Source organism: Leptosomus discolor, chromosome 7 (assembly GCF_034619465.1).
Source record: "Leptosomus discolor isolate bLepDis1 chromosome 7, bLepDis1.hap2, whole genome shotgun sequence".
NCBI classification, from domain to species: domain Eukaryota; kingdom Metazoa; phylum Chordata; class Aves; order Leptosomiformes; family Leptosomidae; genus Leptosomus; species Leptosomus discolor.
In genome coordinates, this window is record NC_141397.1 from 6,726,936 (window position 1) to 6,738,495 (window position 11,560).

Genomic DNA, 11,560 nt, shown 5'->3' on the forward strand with positions numbered 1-11,560 from the left:
GGGGAAAAGAAAATCACTCGGCACAGTATTTTAGGAAAGAGACGTGCACACCAAAATACAGATACATTTCAAGCACAAATAGCTCCTTCAGTGGATAAGGAACACATATCACTAGTACCGACCCATTTATTTTCAACATATCACAAAAATCATTACATTTGCTTCAGAAAAGTAAGACAATACAATGTTATCAAACACTACAACACTTGGGAAAACTGAAATGAAACAAAGTTTTCAGTTACTAAAAAGGAGACGGAACACAAAGGTTCAGGTGAAGAGGTGCCAGGCCTCATACAGGAGGAAGGACCCAAGACTCACCAGAGACATCTCTCCTCAGCCCACAGCAGCAGCTGTTAGAACAGCAGCATCGCAACGAGCCAGGCTCCATCACGTCTCTAAGTCAAATAGTTCTGAGATCATTTTGACAACCAGCAAAACTTTAAAGCAATCCCCCTTTCTGCAGTTACACAGGCTGGATACCCATTTCCTCAAGCACATACACCACCAGATTTTTAACTCCTTGGTGCAGCCTGGAATGTCAAACGCTGAATAAAGGATAACTGGGAACACTGGGCACAGTCTTTCCCATGGCTTTCCGTACCGAGCAAGAGCTACAGGAGAAATTATCCTAAGTCTGAAGCACTGTTTCATAACGGGTTGGCTAGCTGCGGCGAGAATTTCGTCACCAACTTCTAGAGTATTTTCTACTTGGCCTTGTCTGACAGCACCAGCAGGAAGAGTGGAAATGCAGAGCATCCTACAGGATATGTGGCAACTCAAACTTCCTGCGCAAGTTCGTGCCCTTCCAGCACAAGAGACAGCCTAACCTCCACTGCCGCACAGGCACCGGCACAAGTGTGGAGTACAGTTATTTCTTAGAATTACAAGAATACACTGCAGAACAGGAATATGTGATCTTAAAATATTCATAAAATATTTTATGAATTAACAGCACCCTGACACAAACAGATTCGATCGAAATAGAACTGGGATCACCCCGATCCTCCCAGAACCATGGGATTCAGGGAAGGCAGGCAGAGGAACAGACATGAAAAAGAAAAATAAAATCACACTGTAAGAAAAGTACCGCTGCATTTAAGCGGCTAATACTCTTCAAAGCCAGCCAGCAAATTCATGAACACTCTTGGGAAAAAAAAAAAAATGGGTAAAGCTCATCTTCCTACCCAAAACTCCAACTGCAATGGGATGCTGAACGAAGCATTTTAGACATCAATGTTATAGACAACAGGTACCTTGTGAACTTTTACTTAGGCCATATATTGTCCCTCACTTGAATAAACACAGCTCTATTTCCACCCGCGAAATAGAAAACAGTTCTTCATATTTAGTATTTCTAATTATCAAAAATTCTTCCAACCAACTCAAGGCACAGAAAGGACATCATCGTACAGGCTGTTCAATGCAGGAAGGGACAGAACGGAAAGTAAGCCAGCAGAGAGGAGTTTATCTCCTTCTCCTCCCAGGAACTGGTGGACTGACTGACTGGTGAGGTTCAAAACAAATTGGTCTTGTGCTTATTGGCCGAGAAAACACGCAAAGCAGCAGGACTGAAGAAGTGTAAGGGCACTGGTGAAATTGGTTCAAAATAAACTACTGAACCAACCACTATGGTCTAACTCTGTATTCAGTCCTGGGAAATCCCTGGATTTTCAGACAATCTCACTTGAACAAAACTAGTTAAAAAATGGTGGGTTTTTTTTAATGTTTGTAAAAAGCCGAAGTTAAAATACAAGAATAAATTGACTCGCACTGTTTTAACCGCAACACTGAGATTGCATCCCCTTCCATACAGAAAACAGAAAGCAAATCAACACCATAACTTCTCAAGAAGTCCACGATCCCTCTCTGAGGATTTTACAGCTCCTTCTGCTTCAGAGCAAGAATCAAACCCTTCACAGGTACTCCCAAACTCTGACAGGGTAGGAGTTGAGCTCTTTTCCAAAATAAACAGCAGTTATAAAAGGAGTTCCCTAGCTGAACATTCCTATCATCCATGCTTACTCACATTAAAAATACATGTCTGCTTTACCTCATACCTATAATCACAATTATGTAGTCATCATTTTATGGTGTAACACTACAGAAATTATGTAAACAAGGTTAGAGTGCTCTTGTTAAAACATTTCAACATGAAATAATGCCTCCTTTTTTCAATTCAGAAATCAGACGTTACTTCTTGGGGGGGTGGGGGGTGAAGAGAACAAGCAATTAAGCCTAAGATCACGATGCCTCTACTTCTTGAAGTTTCTCTCTCATGTAACTGCAAGTGCCAGTTGCAATTGATTTTTCTATTATTCCATCTCTCGTACTTTTAGCCAAGCAATGGTGAAAAGTGCTAACGGGACTTGAAAATATTAATTCTTTAAGTGTTGCCAATAAATTACATACGACACCAATGGTTTCTTGTTTCTAACAATAGCAACTCTCCTAATGCTAGTCGAAAGGGAAACATGCTTTGTCATCTTTGTAAGGGTGAGGAGAAAGGGACAAACATATTTAAAACAGAGATGATCCCTAGAGCGCAACCAGAGGAAATCATTGTTTGGAGCGCCTTCAGCTATCTAACCAGACAAGCTATTATTATTTCCATTGAACTAAGGAACTTCACACTTTTCTTCTTCCACGCTGTTTTGGGGAATGGTCCAGACTGATATTTTAGAGTTGCTGCAGAACTCTGCATTCAGTCTCAGCAGTTTAGGCCCAACTGTACACTCTAAGAATAGTCCTGAACATTTAGATCTTTTCCTAATAGCCAGCAAAATATTTAAAAGCAAATACTAGGAACATGACATCCATTCTTTGTGGAAGGTTAATTTTCCTAATTTTACCGTTCCTCATGTAATTTTAACTGACACTCCACAGAATAAGGCATTATCAAAAGAGCTGTTAAAGCCACAATTAGGGGCACAAAGCAGACCAGCAATAGGGTGAACTTCATTTACAGATTCCACTGAAGGAGAAAGAAAGGCTTTTTACCTCCCACAGGCTTGCAACCAATACTCCAGCTAGATCTCATCTGGTAAAACACCAGTGCTAAGGCAAAGCCCCAGCACTCCAGTTCCACAAAAGGACAGAACACTCATTTCTTTCCATGCCCTGGCTAATTGTCTACACACTCGAAGCTGTCTCTACCAGCAAAACACAGTTCAGTCACATGAAGCATCAGAGCCAACTTCCACAGCCATGTATCAAGGAACAGAAAAAACTAACAATTCTACAGTATATCAAGCAGCTAACTGTCCCCTCTATCCTTCAACGCTGGACCAACATATACATTACAATGTGCTACTGTTTCAGTAAGGCTAACTCATTATTATTCTACAGCAAGTTAAAACAAGCTGCTGAGTCAACATTTATTCTTAAAAATCAGACTAATTTCTCTCAATTCTGCTCAATAACAGTTCTCAAAGGTTAGTAGCTATCACAGTTTAACAAAAAAAGTTTGTTAGACATCCCCTGTAAGTAAGTAGTAAATTGTTTAACAGAAAGGAAATACTACATGTAGTTAGCGAATTATCTTGACTGGTTGCAATAACAGGAACACCAAAACTGCAGAGCTCATTTTGTATGGCTCATTTTCAGCTGTGGGCAAGGGGGGAAAAAAAGTTTTCCTACTGTCAAATTTCAAAAATCTTCTCAACCGTCAGTAGCACTGCAACAAAGTACCCTTGTTAAGCTGAGAATTAAGTTGTCACAAATTTAGCTGCTGATAAATTCAGAAGGAAGGCCTCACTAAGCACCTCAAAGCAGTTTAACAAGCAACTGAAGGAGAAAAAAAATGGAAAGAGAACTCTACACCTCACTTCTTCTAAAGTGCCTTCTTTAGAGGCAACATGAGCTGCAGCTGCAGACAGCACAGGCCATCAATTTGAAAGACATTCTAAAACTTTCTGTAAACTAAGTCCCACTGAAATCCTGTTTAGTGTTTGCTCCCATGAGAATTTAAGACACTATTGGCCAGCAAGAGCCAGAGCTGTTAAGCCACCAGCGGAGAAGGCAGTTGTCTGCAAACAGAAGAGACAGACCCTTGTAGCTTGTGCCCACGTGGCCTCATCAGAGGGGAAAGTGCTGAAGCAGTAAGTCGCGTGGAAACGGGCCACTCTGGGTCTTGAAAAGCACAGGAGATGTTTGATGAGCAAGGAAAGGGGAACAAGTGAAAAGACACAGAAAGGCCAAGCCAATGGACCAGGGAAACGATCGCTGCCGCAGGACGCTGAGCGCACACAGACAGAACGTACCCGACGTGACTGCAGGAGTTCCGATGGCCAAAATGATGAAAGACTGGGGAATGGCGTTTGCTAAGTAGGTGAATAAGTATAGGTGCTTGGCATCCAACCACATGATTCCTGATACAACTAAAATAAGACGACCTGCAGTAAGGGACAAACAAAAAACACACCCGGTATGTTTTCCTGACGGGAAGTGCTATCTTCCCCTCAAAGTACTGATTACGAGGTCCGAATCCTCACCACATCCACACAAAACTGGACTGGATCTGCTGGGGTCTGCATATGTGGATGCAGTGAAAGGATGTAGGAAACTGATCCTGAGAAACTGTAAGTCATGCTTTAACTGCATGACAACAACGCAGTTCTTATGCCTTTCCTTCATGCTTAAATATATTTAAAAATACTTTTATAAATTAACAGTGTAGACAATAGTAACAGTTATAGTGAGGGGAATGTTCCTAAATTTTTAATGGCTAAAAAAAAAAAAAAAAAGACAGTGATCTTGGCCATTCTAGACAGCAGCAAACTACAAGTCTGCAAATGTCAGCAAATTTTATCTCATTTCACTATATGTTCTCAAATAAAATAGTTACTTTGAGAGAGGGGAAAAAACCAAAACAACAGACTTACTGGCTGTCCAGTGTTCCCTCTCCTCAAAGTTACCGAGATAAATTTAGGCAGCCTACAGACGTACAGTTTTCACTACTGCCCTACTCTAATGTCAGTCCACCATATATTGCACCTCAATTTTCACATATAAAGCAAAATTTAAAATAAAAATTAAAAATAAAAAAAATATTTTTTAAAAAAATATTAAATAAAAAGAGACTTGTTTACAGAATACCACACATATATCACTAGGCTTGAAGCAATCTGCATCTTCCCACAAAGCACGGAAAGGGTTCAGGGATGTGACTGTATGCAGTTTTCACAAGGTGTTTAGCTACCGAGGCACCACTGGAACACCCAGTAAAGCACGCTGGAAAGGACTCCTTCCAGTTCACGTGTCAGGTGGGTCCTCTGATAGCCAAGAGCTATCTGGTTGTTTACAGAACTTCCTACAACTGCTTTTCAGGCAGGCAAGCAAGGCCTGCAGGTTTGCTAACACCCACCCACCCCCCCAAAAAAACCATGAAAGTATTCTCCTTGGCAGATGTCACCCTGAAGCATCTTGTCTACAAATTTTTTTACATACAGGAACTAGAAGTAAAGGACATCAGAACCCAGTCCTCCAGACACCAAGGCTAAGTGTCATTAACTGGTCATCACACACATTAAGCACCAGGTTTTACCTTAAAACGCCAACAGAGCAAGTGTCATCCACACTGCTACATCAGTGTTATTAGAAAAAAAATTTCAATTTCAAGACAATAAAGTGTCTCAGATAGGCACACGCAGTCACCACCAAACAGACCAAACAGTCCAGTATGAGGCACTGACCCAGAACGTTCTATGCCACCCTTAAAATAATCTAAATTACTACAGTTAATGCTTACACATCACACTCACCAACACTACTTCACGCAGATTATTAACCCTGACCACCCACCAAATACCCTTCATGCAAAAATAGGTCATGTATTTTTACAGGTTTAACGCACTCGGCAAATTTTACCCTCCTGGGAAATCTGAGAGCTCATGGCATTACAGAACCACTTTGATAATGCCCTAAAACTTTGAAGTGATGCAAATTCAAAGCTTCAGGATACTTTTTTAGCCACCATTCAGGAAAGCAAAGCTAAATTTTTCAGGTGTCAGAAAGCAAACCTTCTTCCTTAGCCCAATTTGGTTTTGGACTAACAACCTTCGCCACAGGAATAAATGACAAATTATAAGACACAGGTAACACAACAATCATGTTGGATCAGTATCTCTATGCCAGACACCCTGCTGACATTAAAAATAGAAAATCAATCGGCCTTTACAGGACAAACTGAGTATGGGTGAAAGTCTCATTTCCAGCAACTAGAAAACACTGCCAGACTCCCCCTTTGAGAGCACCTTTGGACATAGTAGCCATTTCTAGCCCACACGGATCCTCAAATACCTGCTTGCCTCACAGCTTAGCTGCCCAGCTGCTTTGGGACTGAACCACCCCCACCCCCCCCCCCCCGCCACGGGGAGGCAAACCGAGGCAGCTAACTTGTACCAATTACCTACAACCACCAACTCCCGCAAAACTCCTCGCTTTAAGCCGTTTAAGAAGAAAGCAAACACGCAGCCTTCACGAAACTACCGCAGAGGAGGAGGCCAGAGGGGCTGAAGTCGGAGCCGGCGCTCGGGGCCCGGGCGGGGACATCTCTCCGGCGAGGCCTAGGGCCAAGGCAGGCCCCCTCCTCTCCAGGTGTGCTCCTCCAGCAACGGGACCCGCCGCCCCTCGCCGGGCGGGAAAGCCCAGCCGCCGGCGGACCGCGGGGCAAGGACGGGCCCGCCCCGGCCGGCTATCGCACGGAGCAGGCACGGCGGGCCAGGCTCCGCCGCGGCGCCGGAGCGTCCCCTCTCCCGGCCCGCCCCGCCGGCCCCTGACTGGGGAACGGCGCCCGGCCGGGGAGCAGTGATAAGAGAGGCCCGGCGCTGCCCGCTCTGCCCTCCCCGGCCGTGGGGGAGGCTGCCCGCTGTCTAGGCAGGTCAGAGGCCCCGGCGGAGGACAGCGCCGCCTCCCCGCCGCGGAGCTGCCCCCTCAGGCGGCCGGAGAGCCGCTCCCCTCCCAGCTCCCGCACCCCGCCGGCCGCGGCAGGGCTCTTACCTCTGCTAACATTATTACCCCGCTGCGCTGCGGCGCCTCGGCGGCTCTAGCCCCGCAGCATGGTGAAGCCTTGCGGCGGCGCGGAAAGCTCCCCCCCTCACCCTGCGGGGAGGCGAGGCGAGGCGAGCGCCGCCAGCCCCCGGCCGCCTCCTTCAGCGGCCGCCCGCCGCCCCCAGCCCCGCAGCCGCCCTCGCAGCTCGGTCTGGAGAGGCCGCCATCTTGAGAGAGCTACGTGCACCGCCGCCGCCGCCGCTCCCCGCCCGGCGCGCCCGCCCATTGGGGCTGCGGGACGCGGGGCCGCCCCTGCCGGGGGCCGCCTCATCCCCGCCCCGCCCCGCCCCGCCCCGGCCGGGCCCGGACCCGGACCCGCCGTTCTCCCAGTCCGCGCTGCTGTCTGACTGGGCCACGGGGAGCAAAACCAGTACGGGCAGCCCTCTGCCAGGGTCCGGCCCTGGGGCTGCGGGGGGGGGGGGGGGGGGGGGGCGGGCGGGACGCGCCGGGGCCCGGCGGTGTGGTAAACGCGGGGGTCCGGTGTGGCCTGGGGGGGGATCAGTGCCGGAGCCCGTCCCGCCGTACAGCGGCTCCCGAAACACTGCGCAGCCCTGAGGGAGAAGTTGAGGGCAGCAGAACTTGAAAGCCTCTGTGCTGCGGGTTGTTGTTTTTTTCTGCCCTGCCTCTCTTGAGAGGCTGGTGTGCCTTGTCTCTGAGCTCTTCGATGCCAGGCGGCTGTTCCCGAGGTCGCTAATGGAAGTAGCATTTTAAATTTCTGACCAAGCAGCGTGCCTCTCATCCACCAGTAATGTTCGTAGCTCTGCCTGCCTTTCCCAGCTCTAGATATTAAGAAAGAGACGTCTATAAGCCTGTTACCTCCGGTGTTGTTAAGTAGTGGTGTAAACTGCGGCATCGAAGCACATCTCCTCAGGATCAGAGCCGTGTCCGCACCAGGCCAGCGCGACGGACCCCGCCAGCTCAGCATCTGAGTGCGCGGAAAGATTACTGTCTGAAACTTTAAAGGCTGCCTTGTGGGGTTTTGTTTGCTTGCTTGCTTTTAAACTAGACTTTAAAGTTACAAAGTTAAGCTTCGGCGCATTAAAGTAGAAACGAGATGGGATTTTTTTTTCTGCGTTGCCAATAAATAGAAAATGCAGGCCAAAGAAGTAACGGCTAGCAGTGAAGATGGAGGAACAGCAACACTACCATTATAATGTATAGAAAACCAACCTTCTTCGATTACAGTCTTTTGTCTTCCCAAGTAAAAGCAAAGCCCCTTTTCTTGCAGAGGTGCAAAGGGCATTAGGCAGCCCTTAACACTGGTGGGTTTTTTAGAAGTTCTCTCATTTTCCCAGGGATTGTTAAATACTTAGCACTTCAAGGTTGCCCAGTTCTTAGTTTTATTTATGAGTATTAATGAGTTTCAGTTTTACTCATACAACTTTTTTCCCCTGTCAGAGACCCAGCTCTTAGTCTCATGGATCGCCCTTCCAAAAAAGCAGACCCTCAATATTCATAACCAATTATTTGCCTTTCTAAATAACTTTGTAAAGTATCTAGTAAGCTTCGTACTTCTGAGCCTGTAACATTACTCTTTCCTCCAGGCTGATCCCTCAGAGAAAATAAATAAACAATAACAGAACCATGCAGTTGTCTTGCACATGATATTTCACCATCTAGATAAATTTAAAATTGTTCACAAACATTGAGCAATGGGAATTGTGGCATATCAAATCCATTGCATTGCTTTGGTCCCCTAACATTCATTTACAGCATTCTGTAGATGCTTATTTGGAAGGCAGTCATATATATACCCGGCTGTGGTTCTCTACTTGTGGCTTTCATCACACTTGAGCCAGATAATGCCCTGTGCTCGGGTCTGTGGCAGAGGAAACCCTGAAGGGACCCATAATGTAACAGAGTGCTCAGTAAATCATCAGTTGTGGAGTTACGCAAAAACATCAACACATACTTAGCTAGGTAGGAAATAAAATGGAAATATTTAAAACACTACTGTTTGCCGGTCAGTCTTAAATACATTCTCTGGGCAAGGCACAGTAACATGCACTGATAACATAAATTACTGAGCTTACAAAATGTAAGGGGTAAACAGGAGGTAAAAGTCTCATGATATTTATGAATATATAAAAATGAGAGTAGTTGAAACAAGATGATGGCCTAGCAAAAGAAACTGGCTCCGTATTTCTTTACTTTGTATGTTTAGACACATTAGGTAAGGTTTTCAAAGGAAGCAATCACCTTTGAAAACTTACTGCAAAACCGTATGTATCCTAAGTGTGCTAGATGTGAAAGAAGAGCAAATCTTACGCAAATCTCACAGCAAGATGAAGTCACATTTAATACTTTGTACTTGAATTTGTATTTTCCTCTGCTTTTGCTTGGGCTTTTGCAGCCCAACAGCATACCAGTCAGGGAGGCACCTTCCATTCTTGTACTGCTGGAATGAACCTACCAGTGCTTCTGCTGATAACTGTTCCCTGATTTTACACCTGCCAGCCTCGCCTTGATATGGTTGCAAAATAGTTATTCATGTTATAATCCATTGTTCTAATTTTTGGTTAACACCATCTCAACTTGAAAAGGGAAAGGTAGTATAATTGTAACAGCAGGAATGACGCTGCAGGGAAGGCCTGAACCGCACAAAATTAGACTCAAGGCAGAAGAGGAGGCAGCATCGTAAAGGAGCGGTGAGAAGACGCAGCAGCTTGGAAAGAGGATGATATGAGGGACACCTTGAAAAACTAGTCTGCTGGGAGTAGCGTGAAGGAGGAAGAGAAAAGAAAGCTGCCCATCCCCGAGGACTTAAACAGTTACCTTGCCTATTCCCGTTCTTGGAATAAACTGAAAAAATGTAGGTACAAATTTTTTTATTATTTTTATTTTTCTGGGGAAGAGGGTGTTTCTAAATTAGTATGAGCAGGTCTGGAAACAGAGCTTCAGCTGTGATTGAAAGGATTATCAATGGTAGGCCAGAAGCCCTTGAACGCTTATTTTGTTCCCCTGAGCCTGTCTTCAAGTGACAACAACGCTGTCAGACTTGATGAGTCATCCCTAAGGGAGTTGTGCTCCCCGCGTTTTACCCTTGTGCGTTCGTTACACGCACAGCTTGGGACCGGCGGGGCGACCAGGCAGCGTGCCCGCGGGGAGCGGTGCGGCCCTGTGAGCCTGGGCTCGCCTTGTCACTTCCACAAACCCACCAGCTCTCTGCAAAGAACCGTGTCAGGGTAATATTTATCCGTAGCCGAATGCAAACCCGGCAGAAAGTTTTTGCACCCAGCCCTTAAAATACTCAAAGAATTTTCTTTCTCATAGGCCCAGACAGATGCTTAATTCAGCTTGAAGGTGTACCTCAACGCTGAGGGCTGCCAATACTTTGTATTTATAAGACAGCTCCTACCTGTTGCCGAATGTCTTCGTGTTCTTTGCATTTACTACATTTTTCACTGCCTATAAGCAAAGAAAGTTGTCCGATGGTCCAGATCCACGGTTTGAAATCCCACTTCAGACACTGGAACCTGTGGGAGGTACCTACCAACGTTATGGATGAATGCAGCATTAAAATCCGAAATGGAGCAGGAGGAGAGAGGGGTAGCACCGGCAGGCTCTCCATCTAGAAGTTTATAAAGATTTTTGTGAAGTGAAGCGTAGTGAGTGCACTAAGTTAAGAGGCAGGCTCAGAGACAAAAATATAGCTGTGAGGGGGCGGGCGCAGCACACACAGAAGAAGGGGCACAGGCAAGATTTAGCAATAAAAGAGCAACTGTGCCAACTTGCAGTGCAGCACAAAAGAGCGCAAATTATTTTCCAGCCCTGAAAGGAGGGCAGTCCCGCAACCTAAATAACTAGTAGCTCACCAGCTTATGAAAAATGAAGTCGATGACCTAATTGCCATTAAGATAACCTCTGAAAGAGCAGTAACCTGCATTTGGAGACAAAAGGATGTGTTCTCATGGCGTGTACAAGAAGCAAAGTGAAGACTAAGGAAAGGGGAAACTACAGACAGGGTTGGGGGAGGGACGGGCTGAACAAGCAACAGACCAATTTCGCTCTGCTAAGCAGTTTGATTAGAATGGCTGCGAGACGGTTTCTAACTTCATCAGCAAGCCTGAGCTTTTGTACTGTTCTCTATAGCCTAGAAAAGATCTTTTGCAGAATTATTTCTGTATATTATAAATCAGCTCTGATTGTCCATAACCAACCAGCATAAACCAAAGTTTGGCTTCTGTTCTCTTGTTGTTGAAGTTGTTCGTAGCTCAGGCTGGCAGTATGGTTGGAGTTTGCTTAGGGTTGTTTAGTTTGGGATTCATGGGGGGGGGGGGGCGGGGGTAGGTGAGGTGGAGAAGGAATTTGTAGCCATTAAATGTTTCAAGTGTTAAGTCTTACTGTTTAAAAGCAATTCTCTATCTTTATGGTTGCATTCCATTACGTTTCGAGCAAGATCAGATGACCCCAAAAGTCTACATAGCAACATGACTGAAAGGGGAACTCAGATGTGTGAAATTTGAATATTCTGTTATTTCAGGATGTTGCCTATTCTAAGCTCTTTGGTCTG

General features: G+C 45.8%; 1 protein-coding gene across 1 annotated transcript in view; it reads right to left on the reverse strand.

Moving 5' to 3' along the window:
* The window catches only part of SNX13 (sorting nexin 13), a 66,412-nt gene extending 59,406 nt beyond the window's left edge, over positions 1-7,006 (reverse strand). The window contains exon 1 of the mRNA XM_086467773.1: positions 6,997-7,006. The gene's annotated coding sequence lies outside the window, so the exon portion shown is untranslated. The remainder of the gene's footprint in view (positions 1-6,996) is intronic.
* Positions 7,007-11,560: the final 4,554 nt, after the last annotated feature.